The sequence below is a fragment of the Panthera onca genome, chromosome D1 (genome assembly GCF_046562875.1).
Source record: "Panthera onca isolate mPanOnc1 chromosome D1, mPanOnc1 haplotype 2, whole genome shotgun sequence".
Lineage (NCBI taxonomy): Eukaryota > Metazoa > Chordata > Mammalia > Carnivora > Felidae > Panthera > Panthera onca.
Genome location: NC_138348.1, coordinates 23669549 through 23692236, shown reverse-complemented (window position 1 = coordinate 23692236; position 22688 = coordinate 23669549). Strand labels below are relative to the sequence as shown.

The following is a 22688-nucleotide window of genomic DNA, read 5'->3' as shown; positions in this document are numbered from 1 at the left end:
CATATACAGGCCATTGTGTCAATGTTTCCATCTTTAAAAGGTAGACATAATTAACAGGATTTTTTTGTTTTGTTTTATTCTTAAAAATTCTAAAGGTTCAGATTTGATTCTTTGTGTCTTGGGGGGAAAGTCATATTCTTTTACACTTAAAAATAAATATTAGATAAAATTTTCTACTATATTTTAAACATCTGTAAACATGCAATGCATATATAAGCTGAGAAAGACTAGATAACTCGCTAAATCATGTTTTCTATGTGAAATACATTATTTACTAGTGGGTTTCCAAGGTTACATTCCTTAAATTCCCAAAGATTTAGTTTTATTTATTTTTAAAATTGGAGTATGATGGCAACTACACTGATTTTTTAAAAAAGGTCATCCTGTGAGATTGCATATGTATTATACATATTATATATATAAACATTTTGGGGATGATCATATTTTCTACTATGTAGAAAGTGCTTCCTGAAGGTTGACTATTTCCTATGTTTATTTTTGATTCTACCATTTACACAATGCATGGTTGATAGGTAGAAGAGAGACAGTCAGACAATGAGAAGATAGAAGGTTATATACCTAATATCTCAGTACAGAAAACCTATTAAGTGAACACCATTAGAGAAAAGGTAATAGACCTATTTTATAATATAAATTTGTGGGTTTTTTAATTGAGTAAGGAAAAAGAAAAAATTTTAGGTGCTTCTCTTTGATATCAAGTTAGATTAGCTGTTTGAGCTGTTTTTGTAAAAGAGAAACTCATAATCATTACATCTGCTTTTAATAGAGTAATAAACAATCCCTCCTTTCAATAATCCATGATCCAAGAAAAAAGAAATATGTTAAAATAATAAGGAAAAAATAGGTGTACAGATTATATGACTGAACATGAAGAATATGTAGAAAATCTTCAATAGAATATGCATAAACATATTTATAAATAAGTTAGGCAAGGTAGAACAACATGAAGGTAGTGAAAAAAACCTCGTATTTCCATATAATAATAAATAAGAAGCAGATAAAAATCATATTATATAAAACCAGTTATAAAAGCACCAAAATATATCACATAGGTAGGAATTAATTTAACAAACATTGCACAAGACTTCTGGTTGGGGAAAAATATTGAGAATAATTCAATAAGATAGATGGGTAGATACCAAATAATACATGATCATGGGTTGCAAGTTTGACTTGTATAAACATTTCACTTCTTTCTGAATTTGTTGATAAACAAAATGCAATCTTAATAATTCCCAACACTTTAGTTTTTCATTTGTAAAAGTTGATGAGCTGATTCATAAAATACACATTGAAATGTATGAAGGTTCAGGAATAGATAAGATACCTTTTAAGAAGAACACCTTTGGAATATCTGGTCTAATAGTTAGCAGGAATTATTTTAAAAGGTTTAACAATTATGATAATGTGATATGGCTACTAGGTTAGATAAATACACAGACCAGAATAGAAAGTTCAGAAATAGACTCACTCATTTTTAGAAATTTGATATACAGTAATGTGGCAATCCAGAGCACTGTATTAAGAAGAAAAAAATCAAGATGCTGTGTAGGTAGCAATACATGAAAAAATAAACAAACTTGACCCCTACAATACATGAAAGTAGAGCCCAGATTGATTTTAAATTTAAATATGAAGGGAAAAAACTATAAGATTTTTAAACAATTTTATAAGAAATTGTTAACTCCTTAGAGTATGGAAATAATTAAACAAGAGTAAGAAAGCACTGGTCATATGGGAAAAATTAATAAAGCAGACAGTATAAAAAATCTTGTACTTCTCTTGATACCTTTTCTCTTTTTTTAATTTTTTTTTTAATGTTTATTTTTGAGAGAGAGAGACAGAGCTCAAGCGGTGGGGGGTGGGGGTGGTGGCAGAGAGAGGGAGACACAGAACCTGATGCAGGCTCTAGACTCTGAGCTGTCAGCGCAGAGCCTGACATGGGGCTGGAGCACATGGACCATGAGATCATGACCTGAGCTGAAGTCAGATGCTCAACCGACTAAGCCACTCAGGTGCCTCAGATACCTTTTTATCTAATAAGGATGTTTTAGTTACATTTTGGAAGTTAGTTCTGATCTTTTAGAGATGGAAGCTTATATTTTTAGCAGTAAAAAAAAAAAAAAAAGGATATATATATATATATAGATACATAGATAGATACACACGCACACATATATATACACATATATATACACACACATATATATATATTTTATCTATATCTATAACTATATCTAATATATATATCTTGGAAAAATTCAATTGTGTGTGAAAGTGGATGGGATAGAGATGAAACTAGATTGTCCATAGAGTAATAATTCTTGAAATTGGATAATGATAGACATACGTTCATTATGTTCACTTTGCCAATTTTCTCTTAAGTGCTTGAAAATTTTCACAATAAAATACTTAAATCAACAAAGTAGGAAAAATCATTTGCCATGCATATAGTTGCCAATGAGCTATGTCCTGAATTGGTAAAGAACCCCTAGAAATCAACAGGACAAAAAGGTAACAGAACAGTGGCTAAGAGATTTGAGCAGACACTGGACAAAAGACATTCAGATTTCCAATGACATAGGAAAGGGGATCAGCATCAGTAGTCATAAAGGAAATTTAAATTAAAATTGTAGTGATATACCACTGCACACCCACCAAATGGCTAAAATTAAAGCAAACAAATAAACAAAAGATTGACAATACAAACTGCTGTGGTTTCTATTTCTCTACTGAGACAGCACAAACACAAAAGATGTGGCACAAAAAGAACTCTTAGATATTAAAGTATAAATTATTACCAACAATCCTAGAGGTCCCAATCAGGCTTCATAGGCCCACAGACGGGAAAGGTGCCATGAGGCAAATTACAGAAGATCTTCACTAGACAGAAAGCCAGAATTCCAAATGCAGTGACTGTGTAATTTTCCCCTGTGGAGGAACTCTCCTTGCATCAAGAAATAGAGATCATCTTGACCAGTGGTGCCATGTTTTAAAAATTATCTACCTTCAAAATAATCCCTTTGGAAAACTCAAGAAACTTGAATATTTCAATTTAACTTTTAACAACCCTGAAAAAATTAAGAATTTGGAAAGACTGAAGGGTCTACAAAATTTACCTTGAATGTGAATTTCACTGGAGAGCTGATCAACAGAAAAACCCTGCAGCACAGCATCTATCTGAAGGAGCTCTTTTGCATGTATAACCCAAGTGCTGACTTTGAAGGATACAGGAAGATGTTGGTGGCAATTCTTCAGCAATTAAAATGTGGGTTGATAAATAAAGGAAGTTCAGAAAAGATTCAGGAATTGCAGAAGTATTCAGTAATTGGGCAGGAAAGGCATATTGTCTCAAATGTGCCCAAGATAGAAACATGTGGCTCAGAAGAGACTTCAAAAATAGCATAAAAATAGACAAGAAGAAAAGTTACCCGGTTTTGCCAGATATTGATACACAGATATCACTACTGTCCTATCATCTTTAAAGAACAAAGACCACCAGATGCTAGAAATAGAAGAAATGGAACTCAATCAAAAGAAGTCAGATGAAAGCAAAGAAGACCTAGCATTCTGGTGTAACCTCTGAGTTTCCTTCTTAGTCTACATTGGAAACTCTTAGACAGATGGAAAAATAATGGAAAGACCAAGAAAAATTATGTGCTACAAGCAAGAAAGGGCAACCACCAGAACTTTGATCAATGAAGATGGAAAATCCCTGAAAATAAATGAACCCCACACTTAACTTCTCTGTGAAAGATGATGAAAGACATAACCAGATCATCCTGAATCTTGCTGTCTATAGGTAAATGTGATTGATGTCGATGTTCAATCACCCTATGTGTGAATAATGGCTAAAGGAAAGTCATTTCAGCTTGCACTTTCTACAGAAGTCAAACTTTAAAGCAGCTCTGCTAGAAAATCTCAGACAACAGGGTGTTTGGGAATCATGCCCAAACAGAAGTAATTACAGGTGGCAGAAAAGCACCCAGGTCTGTGAAAAATACCTTGAACATCAGCAGAGAGCAAACAAAAGAAGCAAACAAACAGAAATTAGAAGTAGATTCTAACAAACACACAGTCCCTATATGGCTAATATAGTTCAAAAAGAAAAACATTCACCCAGAAGTGTTGGATCTGAACAAAAATTATATCGGTTGATGAAGATCCACATTTGGCAGATAACCCTGGAATGCCTCCATTGATTTGAAACATCAGGCTGCATTGTCATAGACTATGACCCATAACACTTAGTTTTACTTAGTTTAAAGAGTGTGTGTGTAACACATATTTATGGAGTAAAGAGAGTTATTTATCAGTATTACTACTCTAAAGTTTTCACTCTCCTATACTTTGTGTATTATTACTTAAACAGTTTAAAGTTAAAAGGAGACCTAAGTATCTTATAGCTGATTATTTGTTTATATAAAGTCTTGGCTAGGGAAAATACTCAAAAAATTACTGTTAGGGCACCTGGTGGCTCAATCAGTCAGACTTCAGTTCGGGTCATGATCTCATGGTTCATGAGTTTGAGTCCCACATGGGGCTCTCTGCTGCCAGCACAGAGCCCACTTCGGATCCTCTGTTCTCTTCTCTCTCTGCCCCTCCCCTGCTTGCACGCACTCACGCACACTCTCTCTTTCTGTCTCTCTCAACATAAATAGATAAACTTAAAAAAAATTACTACCAATACTTTGCAGGACACTTTGGAATCATCTACTGTATTTGAACTTATACATTTCCCATGATCCAGCAATTCTACTTTTTGTGTGTACCTGAGAGAAAAGCATAACAGAAAAGTTATAGAAGAACTGTACAACAATATGCTATTTCCATAGGATAAATAAGGAAAAATTAAAACATAAATATTATATAAAAATAAATCTACATAATGTAAAATCTGTTTGTCATGTATCTATCTATCCATATATCTAAGAGTCCTTCTATATATAAAAGTTCATTTACAACTGTTAAGTTTATCTACACTGTTAAAATTTAGGACATTAAGTACCTATAGGAAGAAGAAGGGCTAGTGAATGAAGTAAGACCAGGGCACCGGTTGCATCTGTGATGCTGGCAATGTTTTATTCATTGCCCTTTTTTGAGATCTCACAAATATCCATGTTTTGATAACTTATGGGTGTTTACATTTAAGGTTTGTGGGTTTTTGGATGTGTGTGGTATACTTGCATATATGCTTGGAAAAAGGAAATTAGCTTAAAGTGAAATATTTGGTAATGCATTTGGTGAGTGTTCAGTGTATGTGAAATGTCAAGAAATAAAAATAAGCAGTGATCGGTCTTTAAGTTGTCACTGTTACCTGGAGAATGACAGCAGAAATCTTTAGATGCCAATTTGCCTGGATTCCAATGGACTCTTGGAGTTCTTTCAGTTTGGGGCTTTAATAATTCATTCATAAGATCTAGAGCTTTGCTTAATATCTAAGAGAGTTATTGTACATAAATCATAAAGCAGCTTTGTAATGTTTTCCTTAGCAATTTATGCTAAGACAATGCAGACCGACTCTTTATAGACAAATTGTTCCAATGTTTATCCCATGTGTATCTCAAAACATTCTTTGATTTTATTAATGTCTCTTAAGATCCAAAATCCCTGATCTAAACCAACTGATTATTTTACTTCAATGAATATTCGTCTTTAAAATTTATTGGTAGCACTTACTACTTGATACTCTTTTGAAATCTAATCATTGACTCTAATTTTTGAGCCCCTACTTGTCATTAGGTAAGCCTGATTTGTCTGTGGCAATCTAGTGCCCAATATTCATGAGGAAAAAAAAAAGCACCTATTTTTTTTTTAATTCAATGTTGAATGGTGTCTAATTGGATTGGAATCAGGTTGATAATATTCTTAAAACCCTAAAGTTACAGTCTTTAATAATAAAGATTTTAAAATCCCAACCACTGACTTAACAACCAATGCAAAAAATGTCTCAGTTTTGCTGGGAAAAACAGTTTTCCTTTAATATTCATAAAGCAAAAGGATGCCGTTTTTGTTTGTTTGTTTGTTTGTTTGTTTTTCAATACACTTTTTAAAGAATTTGAGGAGAGGACTTATCACTAACATGCTGGTGTCACTGGTGCTGCAGCTCACACCTAGAAAAGAATGGAACTATCATCTCCTTCTTCCTTAAAAAAACAAAACAAAACAAACCCCCCCATCCTAGATGTGCCATTTTTAAAGAAGAAAAGTAGCTTACTACGTGTAAGTTCAATGTTCAATGTCTACTTAGGGAAAATAATGTAAAACGTGAAGGATTAATTATATTACTGCTAAACACTTTCAGAGTCTTCTGTAAACTGAAAACTATAAAGGGCTTTAATAAAAGGTTGTCACATGGATTATACATATATATAGGACAAATGGGTGTGAGTGTGTATATATATACATTATGCATCATCAAGAATTCCATATAGATTATGGCAAATACTTCTGATTTTAGCTTAGCAAAGTGTGCATTGCTACCTTTCTGAAGATAAAAAATTTGAGACCCAGGGGCGCCTGGGTGGCTCAGCTGGTTAAGTGTCTGACTTTGGCTCAGGTCACGATCTCAGGGTTTATGTGTTCAAGCCCCATTGGGCTCTGTCCTGACAGCTCAGAGCGTGGAGCCTGCTTTGGGTTCTGTGTCTCCCTCTCTCTCTCTGTCCCTCCTCTACTCACACTCTAGCTCTCTCTCACAAAAATAAATAAATATTAAAAAAAAAAAATTGAGACCCGGATGGGTAGTGTGTGTCCAAGATTCTCCAGCTAGATGCCAGTTGGGTCTGGTACCTAGTATATGCTTGAAACTGCACTGTGGGGTTACATGCAGTCTTTATCTAATTACATATTCTTTAACCTCACACACACACATACACATACAAGTCCATTAATATTCCAGTTTTATTGACGAGAAAACAAAGACTTTCAAAAGATACATCACTTTAGAAACTTAGAGTGAATTTTTGAGGCTGTAGATTTGTGATAAGACAGATCTGAGTTTGCATTTCTATTTCCATCACCAGGTACTTAAACTCATATAAGTTTATTACTTGAAAAGTATGACAGTAAATTTTAATCACTAGGACATTTTGTGATTATAAAATTAAAATAAAAGAAAATAAAATAAAATAAAATAAAATATAAATAATGAGGTAGCAGAATACATGACAGAGTGTTTAATAAATGCTGTTTATTAAAGAATAATAATCCTTCATGCTTCCAATCAGAATAAAACACTACCACGTAGGAGCATTTGGGATATGGGTATTTTAAGTACTTGTTAATATATTATTTATTTTCTGTAAAAATGTTTTCTTCTTTCCTTATTGCTTTAGCCAAAGTACACATACAACTGTGGAGTTACATTTAAAAATTTTTATTCAGAAGACAAGGGAATGGGGCATCTGGGTGGCTCAGTTAAGCCTTTCGCTCAGGTCATGACCTCATGGTTCGTGAGTTCAAGCCCTGTGTTGGGCTCTGTGCTAACAGCTCATAGCCTGGAGCTTGCTTCAGGTTCTGTGTCTCTCTTTCTCTCTGCCCCTCTCCTGCTCTCTCTCATTTCTCTCTCTTTCTCTTTTAAAAATAAATCCAAAAACCTTAACAAAATTAAAAAGAAGACAAGGGAACATATTCTGTAATTGAGTGATACTTTAAACTCTATTAACTATTTAAACTCTGTTAAGAAGAAAGCAATAATGGTTAAACAGTTTTAATTCATTCATATTTCAATAATCACTGTCATAATTTTGAAAACAAATCGATTTTACCAGAAAAGATCATAACATTTTAAGAAATATTTGAGAATAATAATAAAAAGTAAAGTAATATCTGAATGAGAGACTCATAGATTTTCTTAAATATGTGCACTCTATGCACATATACTTGCAGAGATACAGTAAATGCTTATTTATTTCAAAGGTTATTTCTTTTTTTTCTTTTTATTTATGGATTTTAATGTTTTTTATTTTTGAGAGAGAGAGAGAGAGAGAGAGAGAGAGAGAGAGAGAGAGAGAGAAGTGGGGGAGGGGCAGAGGAAGAGGGAGACAGAATCTGAAGCAGGCTCCAGGCTCTAAGCCATTAGCACAGAGCCCAAAACAGGGCTCGATCAAGCAAACCTTGAGATCATGGGCTTAAGCTGAAATCAAGAGTCAGCTGCTTAACCACCTGAGCCACGTGGGCAACCCCTCAAAAATTTTTTTTAAGAAAAACTGGGGTACCTTGATGGCTCTGCACTGAGTGTGGGGCCTGCTTAACATTCTGTCTCCCTCCTTCTCTGCCCTTCCCCACCGTCTCTCAAGAAATAAATAAATAAAATAAAGTGGGGTTTTTTTTGATACTTACGAGTTGTCATAGTTTTTCATGTCCTGCAGTTGTTCATTATGCACTCTTCTCATTTCTTCTCCTTGAGAAGTACCTCTTTTACAACTTCTAATATTTTTAAAGCTACATGTTGTTTTTTGTTTGTTTGTTTAATGCTTCTTTTTTTTTCAAGTTTTTATTTTAATTCCAGTTAGCTAACATACAATGTAATCTTAGTTTCAGGTATAGAATTCAGTGATTCATTACCTGCATATAACACCCAGTGCTCATCCCAATAATTGCCCTCCTAAATGCCCATCACTCCACCCCACCTCCCCTCCAGCAACCCTCAGTTTGTTCTCTGTGTTTAAGAGTCTCTTTTGGTTTGCCTCCATATCTTTTTTTGCCTCCATCTGTTTTTATCTAAGAAAACAAACAGATGAACATAGGGGAAGGGAAGGAAAAATAAGATAAAAACGTAAGTTCTTATTGGGTCTTTAGCCTGACTGCTTTTGGATTGGAACTTGATACCATTAGCTCTCTTGGTTCTCAGGCTTTTGAACTCAGACTGGGAAATACATGATTGGTTTTCCTGGGTGTCCAGCTGGCTCACTATAGATCTTGGGATTTCTCACCCTCCATAATCCTTTGAGATAATTATATATATATATACACACACATATATATACACATATATATATACACATATATGTATATATATATATACACACACACACAAATATATATGCAACCACACATGTATGTACATACACATACATATATATAAATACATACACATGCATACATATTTATATATACATACACATATGTGTATATGTGTGTATATATACATATATACATATATATAATACACAAAATATGTATATTTATAAATACATAAATTGTATATATAAAACATATATGTATATCTTATTGATACTATTTCTCTGGGGAAGCCTGACCAATACTGTGATTGTGTCAAAATTTATCTTATTATCTTATTCTTCCAATTATATATACACTGGCTTAGTTATAAAACTCTTCTGGTACTTTATTAAATATATTCTCTACATATATATTCTCTGTATATATGAAAATATTCTTCATATAAATGTGCATATTCTTTAGATAAATTATATTGTATTTTGATGTATATAAACATATATAAATATGTATTTATATACATGAAACAGCCTGGCATAAAGTAGGTAGTCAATAAGCATTTTTGAATATTTTAAGTAACTCATGCACATAAGCTTTTCCATGATACTAAAATTGTCCTTGTTTGTATCTTTTATATTAAAAAAATGAATAAAGAAAGAATATTTGGCTTATTTTGGAAGAGATCTCAGCCAGTTCTCAGAGAATAGCTAGAAGCATTCAACTTCATTTTAGAGATAAGGAAAAAGATGATGCTGGGTACCTTGCCCAAGGTCACAAGTCTATTGTGGAGTAGAGTAGAGATCAGTATCCAGATGGTCTAAGGTAGCTCCATGCTCCCTTTGATTACACCATGCTGCCTCTCAATTTTACAAGTTCAAGATCTCAGAGGGTTTCTATTTGCTCATTTGTTTTGTTTCTTTTTCAGTCACTATCATAGGATTTGGGGCCATGGCAACAGCTGCTACACTGATGCTCCTTGCTTGCCAGTTCTCTGGGATGGCTGGCCATGTAAATGATGGTTGATTATCCTGTTGGCACGGTTTTGTGCTTCTAACATCTCTGCCATATGGTCGTGTTTTCCCATTGGAAAATCTGACTAGTTTGTAAACTTTTTCCTCAAGAGCAAAGACCATGACTCCTACTTCTTTGAAAATTTATTTTGGTCTGGGTATAGTACACATGAGAGCAAGAGCTTGATAAACAAAATGGGGATTCAGGCCCTTCCTCTTATTTTCCTGTGTAGTTAGGACATATGATTTCTCTATTAGTTTTCTATTACTGCTGTACCACAAACTTAGTAGCTTAATGCAATGCAAATATATTATCTGACGGTTCGCAGGTCAGAAGACTTAAATGGATCACACCAGGCTAAAATGAAGGGATCAGCATGGCCGAATTCCTCTCTGGAAACTCTAGGGGAGAATCCATGTTTTTGTCTTTACAGCTTCTAGCTGCCATATTCCTTTGCTCTTCTCTCTTCAACTCAGCAATGGTAGATTGAGTCTTTCTCATATCACATCACTGTGACGCTCTGTTCCATCACCTGTCTCCTACTCTCACTCGGACTCTTCTCCCTCTGTCATTTAGAGGACCCTGGTAATGATATTGGGTCCACCTGGATAAACCATGATACTCTTCTTATTTTAAGTTGATCTGATTAGCAACCTTAACTCCATCTGTAACCTTAACTCACCTTATCCATGTAGCATAACATACCAAAAGTTCTGGGGATTAGCGTATGGATGTCTCTAGAGGTCTGTTCTGTCTACCACATTTCCTTTTTTGTTACTTGGCTATTATTTCCTTACATGTGTCTTCATTATCCAAATGTGCACCTTTTGAGTATAATGTTCTACCCTACCCATTTTTTTACACATTGATCCTAATATAAATCCTACAATGTAGACGAGGTTAAATACATATCAGATGAAAAAGTGGAAGCGTGAAAAAATATGATGCTTAAAAATGTCCTACTTAGAAACAGAAATATATATTCTATATGTGAATACTGCTTTATTAATTCAACAGACATTTTGAGTTGTTACCATATACCAAGAGCTATTCTAGGCACTCTGAGAAATCAGCAGCAGAGATCCTTGAATTTAGATTCTAGCTGTTGGTGAAAGTCAACAAATAATTAACAGAAAAAATAGAAAATTCATGGTATGTAAGAAGGTAATGGATGCTGTTAAACTGGAGTATGGAAAAATGAGTCTATATGTCCACACAAAAACTTGCACATAAATGTTCACAGCATCATTTCTCATAATAGCCAATATAGTGGAAACAACCCAAATTCCATCAAGTGGTGAATGGATGAAAAGAAATGTAGTCTATAGGGCTGGGTTTGGAAATAGAAAATGACTGTAAGTGGACACAAGGTTTCTTTTTGGGTTATAAAAATTTTTTTTAATTAAATTGTGGTTATGGTTGCACACATGTGTAAATATGCTAAAAATTACTGAATTATAAACTTATAGCACAGACATTTTATGGTTTTTAATTACATCTCAATAAACCTGTTAATTAAAACAATAAAAGGAAATGAACAAAGGTAATAGTGATCTGGAGGGTTGCCTGGGTCCAGCTGTAATTTTCATTAAGGTGTTCAACACAGTTGGGCCTCGTGATGAAAGAGACATTTGATCAAAGACTATATGGAAGTGATCAAAGTGCAGATGTATGGGGGACATGGGCCCTAGCCCAAGACAAAAACCTGGGAAATGTCTCTGACACAGGAGGGTAAGTGGTATGTTGTATGGATAGCAAGAAAGCAAGTATGACAGAAGCAGAATAACTTGAGCAGGTGAAACTAAGTTAGATAAACGGTGGGTTCTCTAGGCCACTGTAAGGTTTTTGACTTCACCTTGAGTGAAATGAGAGAAAATGGAAGATTTTGAGCATAAGAGTGAGATGTTTTCACTTAGATTTTAAAATGATCCTCATGGCCACTTTGTAGATAATTATTGCAGAAGGACAAATGTGGACACAAGAATAGCAGAAATGTCAGGGAGGAGGCTCCTATGGTGATCTTATTAAGAGAAGTTTAATGACTAGAACTGGAGAAGTAGAAGTAATGTGGTTACACGTGATCTAAATTTGTGTGTGTGTGGTGGGGGGCGGGTAATGCTAAAGAAGAGTTTTCCTTAACTTTGTAAAAATAATACGATACCTTTCTTAAAGAAATCTAAGAAGCTGGATGTAATTTTGCCAGTCTACTATAGACTTTGAGATATCCTAGTTGTCTGTCATTGGGAAATTCCCTTACCTTGACTTGTTCTTGGTGTATAAAGCAGTAAAGGTGCACACTTACAGAATCATTGTAATGATAAGGAAATAAAACAGATATGAAAACAAAATTTTATCAACCTTGGTAAAATGTAATTTAGTTATGCTAGAGATCAAACAATGAATGAGGTTTTAAGGACTATATGAAGAAAAAAACAAAATAAAACAAAGACTTTTAGATCTAAAATAGTAATTATATAAGATCTAGTGTAAGAAAAATAAACTAATGTCTGGTTTTCACTTAAAAGGATGGTCCAAATTTACATATTAAAATTACTTTAAATTTTCAAAGAGTCATATATTTCATTATTTTCTTTGGAGAAAAACTAGAGAAAGATTAGTAGGTCCCTATATCAGAAAAATGTGAATTACTTGTTAAAATTTTTTGAAAAAAATGATTTCAAACTTTAAATGTAAATATTATTTTTAATGAACAATGCACTATAGGAAGCATATGAAAAAATTCCCCTTCGAATCACCCTGATAATATTCTGGAAAAGAAAAGGAGTTTTTCTCATTACATGTGAGTTTTATGTGTATGTATATGCATGTTAATACCTCAAAATGGGTGTATTCAATCTTTTAAATTGTTTTGTACAAGTTATTAGTTCATACATCATTATCCATTTTATATTTGACAATAGAGAACAAAAAAAAGATGGAAAGAACCAGGGAGATATCTAGTATATTAGTATCACCTTTTGTCCCAATTATTAACCTTACCTCAATAATAAAATATTTTCTATGATCTATAGGTAGCAAATATTCAATGAACATTTGTCCAAATAAACTATTGAAAATATCATAGTGTTGGGATGAGCACTGGGTGTTGTATATAACCAATGAATCATGGGAATCTACTCCCCAAGCCAAGAGCACACTGTATGCACTGTATGTTAGCTAACTGGACAATAAATTGTATTTTAAAAAAAGAAGAAGAAAAAAGAAAATATAGTCTTTCAAAAAATATTTTTGAAAAAGATTCATGGTCAAAAAATCTTGCTTACCTTGATCACATTTATAAATTTATTTTCAGACCCTACAGTGTTGTTTTGATTCAAGTATAGCCATTTTGTGATGATGTTTTAAAATTTAAAGTTAAACTTAAGCCAACAGGCTAGAATGATACTATATACTTGATAGTTTGCACTCAGGATGTAAATATGAAAAATAGCTCAGGATCATTTTCTAATTACACTGGTGTTTTGTAACATTGCATTTGGATTTAATAACCATAGTTACCTTACATGGAAGTGACAGCTTTGGGGACGAATTTGTTTATAATGCATACTAGTCTATATTAAGTTGCCTCATAAAAAGAGTTACTGAGTTCATCAGTAAGAAAGGATATTTTTCCTGATTTCTCTTTCCTCCTGTAATGTGACTGGACATGCAGTATTGATGATGTAACCAGCTAGGTGAACAATAGATAAGGACATAATTCACTGTGTGAATATAAACTCGTAAAACTATTTAAAAAGAAAAAACCCATTGTTCTTTCCCAAGCTGTAGAAGAACCTTGGTTTATGGTAACAGATGGTTTTAGTTCTCTGTTAAGTTGCAAGTATACATTTAGGCAAAGTTATGGAAAAGTCTGATGGCAGTATTCCCCAAATAAGTCTTCAAACAGATATAATCAGGGGCAGAAGGCAGGTTAACTGTCTAGTGTCACACACACAAAACAACAAACAACAACAACAACAACAACAGGACTCTAGATTACTGTCAAAGAAAGCCAGTTCATATGAAAGTGTTCCATTATAGGGCAGTAAGACACTGTGTACCCAGAACAGAGTAAAATACTGCTTAACTTCAAATTGTTTTTATTAATCAAGTATGTGGAGAGCTGCAGTAAATGTGCCAAAATTCCAGTGTTTCAACACAAGAGAAAAGTGTTTTTTTACTCACAGAATCAAATAATATGGTGGTGTGGTATGCCCATTCTACTGGATCTCCTGGGCATCTCCATTTAGTGGTGATTCCAGGGCCCTGCATTTTCCTGTCTCCTGGCCCCCTCGTCCCCTTGGGTTTTGGAGTGCTGTGATGGATTTTCTGCATTCAGACAGCAGAAGGGAAAAAGAAAGCATAAAGGAGCTGAGGAATTTGTTTAGATGCCTGATCTGGAAGGAAAATACATCACTTCTGCTCACATTCTATTGATGAGAGCTCAGTCACAGGACCCTTGTAACTGCAAGGAAGGCCAGGAAATTAGGTCTAGATCTGGGTCCAGTGTCAAAGACAGTGATTTTATTGGTGCCTCTGCTACATGATTTAAATCTCTAAGGTGAAAAGAAGAGGCAGCAAACAAAATGTGAGTTCAGGAATACAGGTCTTCCTGGATTTGCAATGGGGTTACCTCCCCAATAAACCAGGAATACAGATCTTTCTGGATTTACAATGGGGTTACCTCCTCAATAAACCCCTCATAAATTGAAAATATACGCCTAACCTACAGAACATGATAGCTTAGTCTTGCCTCCCCTTAACTATGAAGAGAACTCATACCTTAACTTCTAGTTGGGCAAAATCACCTAACACAAAGTCTACTTTATGATAAAGTATTGAATATCTCAAGTCATTTACTGAACATTGTACTGAAAAAACAAACAAAGAAACAAAACAGAATGGTTGTCTGGGTCCAAAATGGCTGTACATGTATTGGTTGTTTACTCTTGTGATCTCATGGATGACTGGAAGTTAAAGCTCACTGCCACTGCCCAGGACCATGAGAGAGGATCATCCTGCATATCACTAGCCTGGGAAAATATCAAAATTCAAAGTTAAAGGTATGATTTCTACAGCATGCCTATCCCTTTTGCACCATCACAAAGTCAAAAAATCATAAATTGAACTATCATAAGTCAGGGGGAAATTCTGTAAAAAAAAGATCAGAATGTTTATGAAAATTGCTATCCTCATAAATCATGCCCAAGTCCACGGTGTTGTCAATAGAGAGAATATGTATATATTTATACAGGATAATATTAGAATCTATGTTTTAACAAAGTTCCCTGCTGATTCATAGGCAAATTAAAGTTTGAGCAGTACTGCTCTGTATAATGTCTCACTTGAAAAATTTATAAGGTACCTTAACATTAAAAAAAAAAGTTTGACAATTTGTACTGCAAATAACCTTTCTAACTTTCATTATAATTGTTGATAATCTGAATATCCCCATCGAACTTGACCATGATCACTACTTAACAAAACATCCATCAGCATCCCACAGGAGGCTAATTTTCTGTGAAACTTAGATAGGAAGATGGATTTAAATGCACAAAATGGGGAAGACCTAAGTCAGAAATTTCAATGTTAGCTTTTTTAAAATTGTTTATTTATTTATTTTGAGAGAGAGTAAGAAAGATCACAAGTCGGGTAGAAGCAGAGAGAGAGAGAGAGAGTCCCAAGCTCTGGGATGCTTAACTGACTAAGTCACCCAGGTGCCCCTACGTGTTAGCTTTTAGTCAGTGTCTCCTCTATAAACCACCTCTGAAACAGAAGATTCATTCCTGTATTCCCAGTTAGGTAGCCTGATTCTGACATGAAGCATTTTAGTTGTCTATTCATTCATTAATTCCATATACTATTTTTCAGACTCTTATTGAGGGTCAGCAAAAGCAAGAACTATCAAGGATTTCAGCAGAGGAAAAGGACAAATAAACTAAAATACAATGTGAATATAAAATATTTATAATGAGTAGCATGTATCCATTTAGATAGATTGTAAGTGAATTTGCCTTAAAAGGGATCTCGTTTGTTGTAAACTCTGCAAACTCTATCAAAACATTGTGATATTAGAATTAGCCCATTGAAAACTGAGGTCTTCGTTGATATACTGCATTAGCTCTGAATTGTATTCTATCTTAAAGAAAAAAAATAGATTTAGAGTCAGGATACCTAAGTTTGAGTCTTGGTTTTTATTATTTTTTAAAGTTTATGTATTTATATTGAGAGAGCGAGAGAGAGTGGGGGATAGGGCAGAGAGAGAGGGAGAAAGAGAGAATCCTAGGCAGTTTCCACAGTGTCGGCACGGAGTCCAAAGTGGGGTTTGAACTCACGAACAATGGGATCATGACCTGATGAAATCAAGAGTTGGACCCTTACTGATTCACTGATCGACCTATGTGCCCCAAGTCTTAGTTCTTTAATTCTATAATCCTATGGGGATTTTAAACATAGCTTTCCATTGAGAGGTGGAGTTTCCTTGAATCCTCTTGGGCTTGTTACTACTTTCTTCAAAAGAAAATGGTAGAGATGAGGCTATATGTCATCCATGGCTTAATCAGAAAAGGTCATGCAACTTCACTTGATTCAATTGGGAGCGTTGCACTGAAAAAAGCCAGTCAGTACCTAAGTCTGAGTACTCAGAGACTATCATGTCAGAGAGACCATTATCAAAGCACCAGTCAACAGCCACAGCTGAGCTCCAAGCCAAAAATTAGCATTAACTGCCAGCTCTGCCAGTGGGCCATTCTGGAAGTCCAGTCTAGTTGTATCTTCAGAGGACTACAGCCCACCTGGGATTTGACTATAATCACATGAGAGATTCTGAACAAAAACTGCCCAGCTCAGCTCTTCCCAAATTCCTGACCCATAAAACTGTAGGCAAAATAAAGTGGTTGCTGGCTTCAGCCACAAAATAATTCATTTATTATGCAGCCATAAGAACTATAACAGTGCTCTTGGGTGAGTCACTTTTTCTCTTTAACTCTTAAGCCTTACATCTCTAATGGGAATATCATGTATTTTTAGTACTGTTGCAAAGCTCGAAAGATGTTATAAATCTTGGAATACTGAGCAAATACTTGTAGTTTGACTTTGTTCATTTATTTATATGTTTACTCAACACATTTATTGAATGCCTACTATATATCAAGTCTGTGCGGGAGGCTAGGGGTGTAACTGTTAATAAGATACAGTTCCTACAGTCAAGGAACTCAGTTTCAGATGGAGGAAGTGGTCAAGGAACCAGGCAATGAACTGTGATAAAGCCACTGCATAGATAAATGCACGACACCTAGTCCTGTGAGGACTATGAGGACATCTAGTAGGGGCTTGTTCCTACTATCCTGGAGGCAGTACAGACAGTGGTCAGCATTTGAAATTAAATGTGTGGAAGTCAGGGAAAACATGAGAGGGAAGATCATCACATAAGAGAAGCAGAGCATCTGGCTTAGCTCTGCAGTGAGTGGTAGACGCTAAAAGAAGAATGTGATCTCTGTATAGAGGGAAAGGGTTTCTTGTGACCTATCTAAATCATGGTGGAGGGGTGCCTGGGTGGCTCAGTTGGTTAAGTGTCTGACTTCAGCTCAGGTCATGATCTCATATTTTGTGAGTTCAACCCCCGCATCAGGTTCTGTACTGATAGCTCAGAGCCTGGAGCCTGTTTCAATTCTGTGTCTCCCTCTTGCTCTCTGCTCCTTCCCCGCTCATGCTGTCTCTCTGTCTCTGTCTCTCTCTCTCTCTCTCTTTGTATCTCTCTCTCTCTCTCACAAAAATAATAAAATAAACATTAAAAAGTTTAAAATAAAATAAAATAAAATTTAAATCATGGTGGAAATAGACACTTTTGAGGCACGAGGGAGGCACTATAGGGTCTGTCTGCCATGCATCTTCTGGCCACACAAGAATAAAAAGAAACAAATAATCAGAGCAACATACTCAAATTACTGCTACCTTGGACAATCTTTTGTTACTTTGGATGAGCAAAGCAGGAGACAAGGCTAAGATACAAGATTTCATCAGAAACTTGTCATTCTGCTCAATGTGGGATAGAAAATGGTGATAACAAGAGGCAACAGTGAAAGATAGGCTCCAAAATCTTTGCTAAGCCCTTCTTTCCATGTCAGGCTTACACAGGGATTTGCCTGCATCCCATGGCCTGATGGTTGTCCTGTGGCCAGTGGTTATTCCTTGATTGTCAGATGACCATAATTATTCTTACGAAGTGTATGTGTGCCTCTGTCTCTGTATGATGTGTGTGTTTGCAGATCAGAAGGAATCTTGGCATCAGAAGAGGCACTTTGCCATTCATTATTTAAGTAGACCCACTTAACAACTTCATGATGTAAGCAGAATAAGCAGAGTGTCATATAACCAATGTGTAAGGTCACATATCCGGGATGACACAATCAGATCTTGGTTCTCTATGCTGAGTGCGCTTCCCCTATACCTTTGAAACAATATGATGACAACACTTACAGTGGTGACTGGTGGTGGTTTAACAGTGAGGTTTTCAGAGCAATCAAGGCTTCAGGCATATGAAGAGAGGGAAGAGGGTTTTGTTTGGAATACCTCACTTTCCCCTTCATTATAAAAAGTCCATTAAAAAAAGAATTAGCCTATAATGATACCATTTTTTTCTTATATTTCTTCCACCAAAATTTTAATTATTTTTTTCCTTCACACCCTTTTGCCTATATATTAACTTCCCATTTCTTTGATTTTAAGAAAATAAACTCTTTAAATGTAACAGAGCAGAAATGAGTTAAACATGAAGCTATAGATACATTTAAAGAGGGAGAGAGGCAGTATGTCTCAAACTGAAGTGAAAACTAACCAAAACTATAATGTGAGAGTTTGATGACTATACCTTACATATTTCAGAGGCGTGAAGTATATGTATAGTTATGAGGGGAATAATCTTGGCTGAAAAACCATAAGCTGAGTGTATCATCCAGCTTTTATTTCTGTTGATCCTGTTCTGGGGCACTATAATGTTTTTTTTTTTAAATATGAAATTAATTGTCAAATTGGTTTCCATATAACACCCAGTGCTCATCCCAACAGGTGCCCTCAATGCCCATCACCCACTTCCCCCCCCCTCACTCCCCCCCCAACAACCCTCAGTTTATTCTCAGTATTTGAGAGTCTCTTATGGTTTGTCTCCTTCCCTCTCTGTAACTTTTTCCTCCCTTCTCCTCCCCCCTGGTCTTCTGTTGAGTTTCTTAGGATCCACATATGAGTGAAAACATATGGTATCTGTCTTTCTCTGCCTGACTTATTTCACTTAACATAACACTCTCCAGTTCCATCCACGTTGCTACAAAAGGCCAGATTTCATTCTTTCTCATTGCCACATGGTATTCCATTGTATATATAAACCACAACTTCTTTATCCATTCATCAGGTGATGGACATTTAGGCTCTTTCCATAATTTGGCTATTGTTGAAAGTGCTGCTATGAACATTGGGGTACACATGCCCCTATGCATCAGCACTCCTATATCCCTTGGGTAAATTCCTAGCAGTGCTATTGCGGGGTCACAGGCTAGATCTATCTTTAATTTTTTAAGGAACCTCCACACTGTTTTTCAGAGCAGCTGCACCAGTTTGCATTCCCACCAACAGTGCAAGAGGGTTCCCGTTTTTCCACATCCTCTCCAGGATGTATAGTCTCTTGATTTGTTCATTTTAGCCATTCTGACCGGCGTGAGGTGACATCTCAGTGTGGTTTGATTTGTAATTCCCTGATGAAGAGTGACCTTGAGCATGTTTTCTTGTGCCTGTTGGCCATCTGGATGTCTTCTTTAGAAAAGTGTCTATTCATGTCTGCTGCCCATTTCTTCACTGGATTATTTGTTTTTTGGTTGTGGAGTTTGATGAGTTCTTTATAGATTTTGGATACTAGCCCTTTGTCCGATATGTCATTTAGAGATATCTTTTCCCATTCTGTGGGTTTCCTTTTAATTTTGCTGATTGTTTCCTTTGCAGTGCAGAAGCTTTTTATCTTGATGAGGTCCCAATAATTCATTTTGATTTTAATTCCCTGGCCTTTGGAGATGTGTGAAGTAAGAAATTGCTGTGGCTGAGGTCAGAGAGGTTTTTTTCCTGGTTTCTCCTCTAGGGTTTTGATGGTTTCCTGTCTCACATTCAGGTCCTTCCTCCATTTTGAGTTTATTTTTGTGAATGGTATAAGAAAGTGGTCTAGTTTCATTCTTCTGCATGTTGCTGTCCAGTTCTCCCAGCACCATTTGTTAAAGAGACTTTTTTCCATTGGATATTCTTTCCTGCTTTGTCAAAGATTAGTTGGCAATACATTTGTGGGTGCAATTCTGGAGTATTTATTCTATTCCATTGGTCTGTGTGTCTTTTTTTGTGCCAATACCATGCTGTCTTGATGATTACAGCTTTGTGGTAGAGGGTAAAGTCTGGGATTGTGACGCCTCCCACTTCTGTTTTCTTCTTCGATATTGCTTTGACTATTTGGAGTCTTTTGTGATTCCATACAAATTTTAGGATTGCTTGTTCTAGTTTCGAGAAGAATGCTGGTGCAATTTTGATTGAGATTGCATTGAATGTATAGATTGCTTTGGGTAGTATTGACATTTTAACAATATTTATTCTTCTAATCCATGAGCATGGAATGCTTTTCCATTTCTTTGTATCTTTTTCAATTTCCTTCATAAGCTTTCTATAGTGTTCAGCATACAGATCTTTTACATCTTTGGTTAGGTTTATTCCTAGGTATTTTATGCTTCTTGGTGCAATTGTGTATGGGATCAGTTTCTTTGTCTTTCTGTTGCTTACTTATCAGTGTATAAGAATGCAACCAATTTCTGTATATTGATTTTGTATACTGCGACTTTGCTGAATTCATGTATCAATTCTAGCAGACTTTTGGTTGAGTCTTTCGGGTTTTCCATGTATAGTATCATGTCATCTGAAAAAAGTGAAAGCTTGACTTCATCTTTGCCAGTTTTGATGCCTTTAATTTCCTTTTGTTGTCTCATTGCTGATGCTAGAACTTCCAACACTGTTAAACAACAGCGGTGAGAATGGACATCCCTGTCGTGTTCCTGATATCAGGGGGAAAGCTCTCAGTTTTTCCCCATTGAGTATGATGTTAGCTGTGGGTTTTTCATAAATGGCTTTTATGCTGTTTAAGTATGTTCCTTCTATCCCGACTTTCTCGAGGGTTTTTATTACAATTTTGTCAAATGCTTCTTCTGCATTGATTGACAGGATCATATGGTTCTTATCTATTCTATTAATGTAATGTATCACGTTGATTTGTGAATATTGATCCAGCCCTGCATCCCAGGAATGAATCCCACTTGATCATGGTGAATAATTCTTTTTATATGCTGTTGAATTCGATTTCCTAGGATCTTGTTGAGAATTTTTGCATCCATATTCATCAGGGATGTTATCCTGTAGTTCTCTTTTTTTGCTGGGTTTCTGTCTGGTTTGGGAATCAAAGTAATGCTGGCTTCATAAAATGAGTCTGGAAATTTTCCTTCGCTTTCTATTTTTTGGGACAGCTTGAGAAGAATAGGTATTATCTATGCTTTAAATTTCTGGTAGAACTCCCCTGGGAAGCCATCTGGTCCTGGACTCTTATTTGTTGGGAGATTTTTGATAACTGATTCAACTTCTTCACTGGTTATGGGTCTGTTCAAATTTGCTATTTCTTCCTGTTTGAGTTTTGGAAGTGTGTGGGTGCTTAGGAATTTGTCCATTTCTTCCAGGTTGTCCAGTTTGTTGGCATATAGTATTTCATAGTATTCCCTGATAATTGCTTGTATTTCTGAGGGACTGATTCTAATAATTCTGTTTTCATTCGTGAATTTATCTATTTGGGTCTTCTCCCTTTTCTTTTTGAGAAGCCTGGCTATAGGTTTATCAATTTTGCTTATTTTTTTCAAAAAACCAACTCATGGTTTCATTGATCTGCTCTACTGTTTTTTTATAGATTCTGTATTGTTTATTTCTGCTCTGATCTTTATTACTTCTCTTCTTCTGCTGGGTTTGCGTGTCTTTACTGTTCTGCTTCTTTTTCCTTTAGGTGTGCTGTTAGATTTTGTATTTGGGATTTTTCTTGAGATAGGCCTATTTTCCTCTCAGGACTGCCTTCGCTACATCCCAAAGCTTTTGGATTGTTGTATTTTCGTTTTCATTTGTTTCCATATAGTTTTTAATTTTTTCTCTAATTATCTGGTTGACCCATTCATTCTTTAGTAGGGCGTTCTTTAACCTCCATGCTTTTGGAGGTTTTCCAGACTTTTTCCTGTGGTTGATTTCAAGTTTCATAGCATTCTGGTCTGAAAGCGTGCCTGGTATGATCTAAATTCTTTTATACTTATTAAGGGCTGTTTTGTGACCCAGTATGTGATCTATCTTGGAGAATGTTTCATGTGCATTTAAGAAGAAAGTATATTCTGTTGCTTTGGGATGCAGAATTCTAAATACATCTGTCAAATCCATCTGATCCAATATATTATTCAGGGCCCTTGTTTCTTTATTTATTCTCTGTCTAGATGTTCTATCCATTGCTATAAGTGGAGTATTAAAGTCTCCTGCAGTTACCACATTCTTATCAATAAGGTTGCTTATGTTTGTGATTAATTGTTTTATATATTTGGCGCTTCCGTATTCGATGCATAGACACTTACAATTGTTAGCTCTTCCTGATGGAT

At 35.4% G+C, this 22688-nt stretch overlaps 1 pseudogene; it reads left to right on the top strand.

The window, feature by feature from the left end:
* Positions 1-4228, top strand: part of LOC132660658 (dynein axonemal assembly factor 11-like) — a 29902-nt pseudogene extending 25674 nt beyond the window's left edge.
* The last annotated feature ends 18460 nt before the right edge of the window (positions 4229-22688 follow it).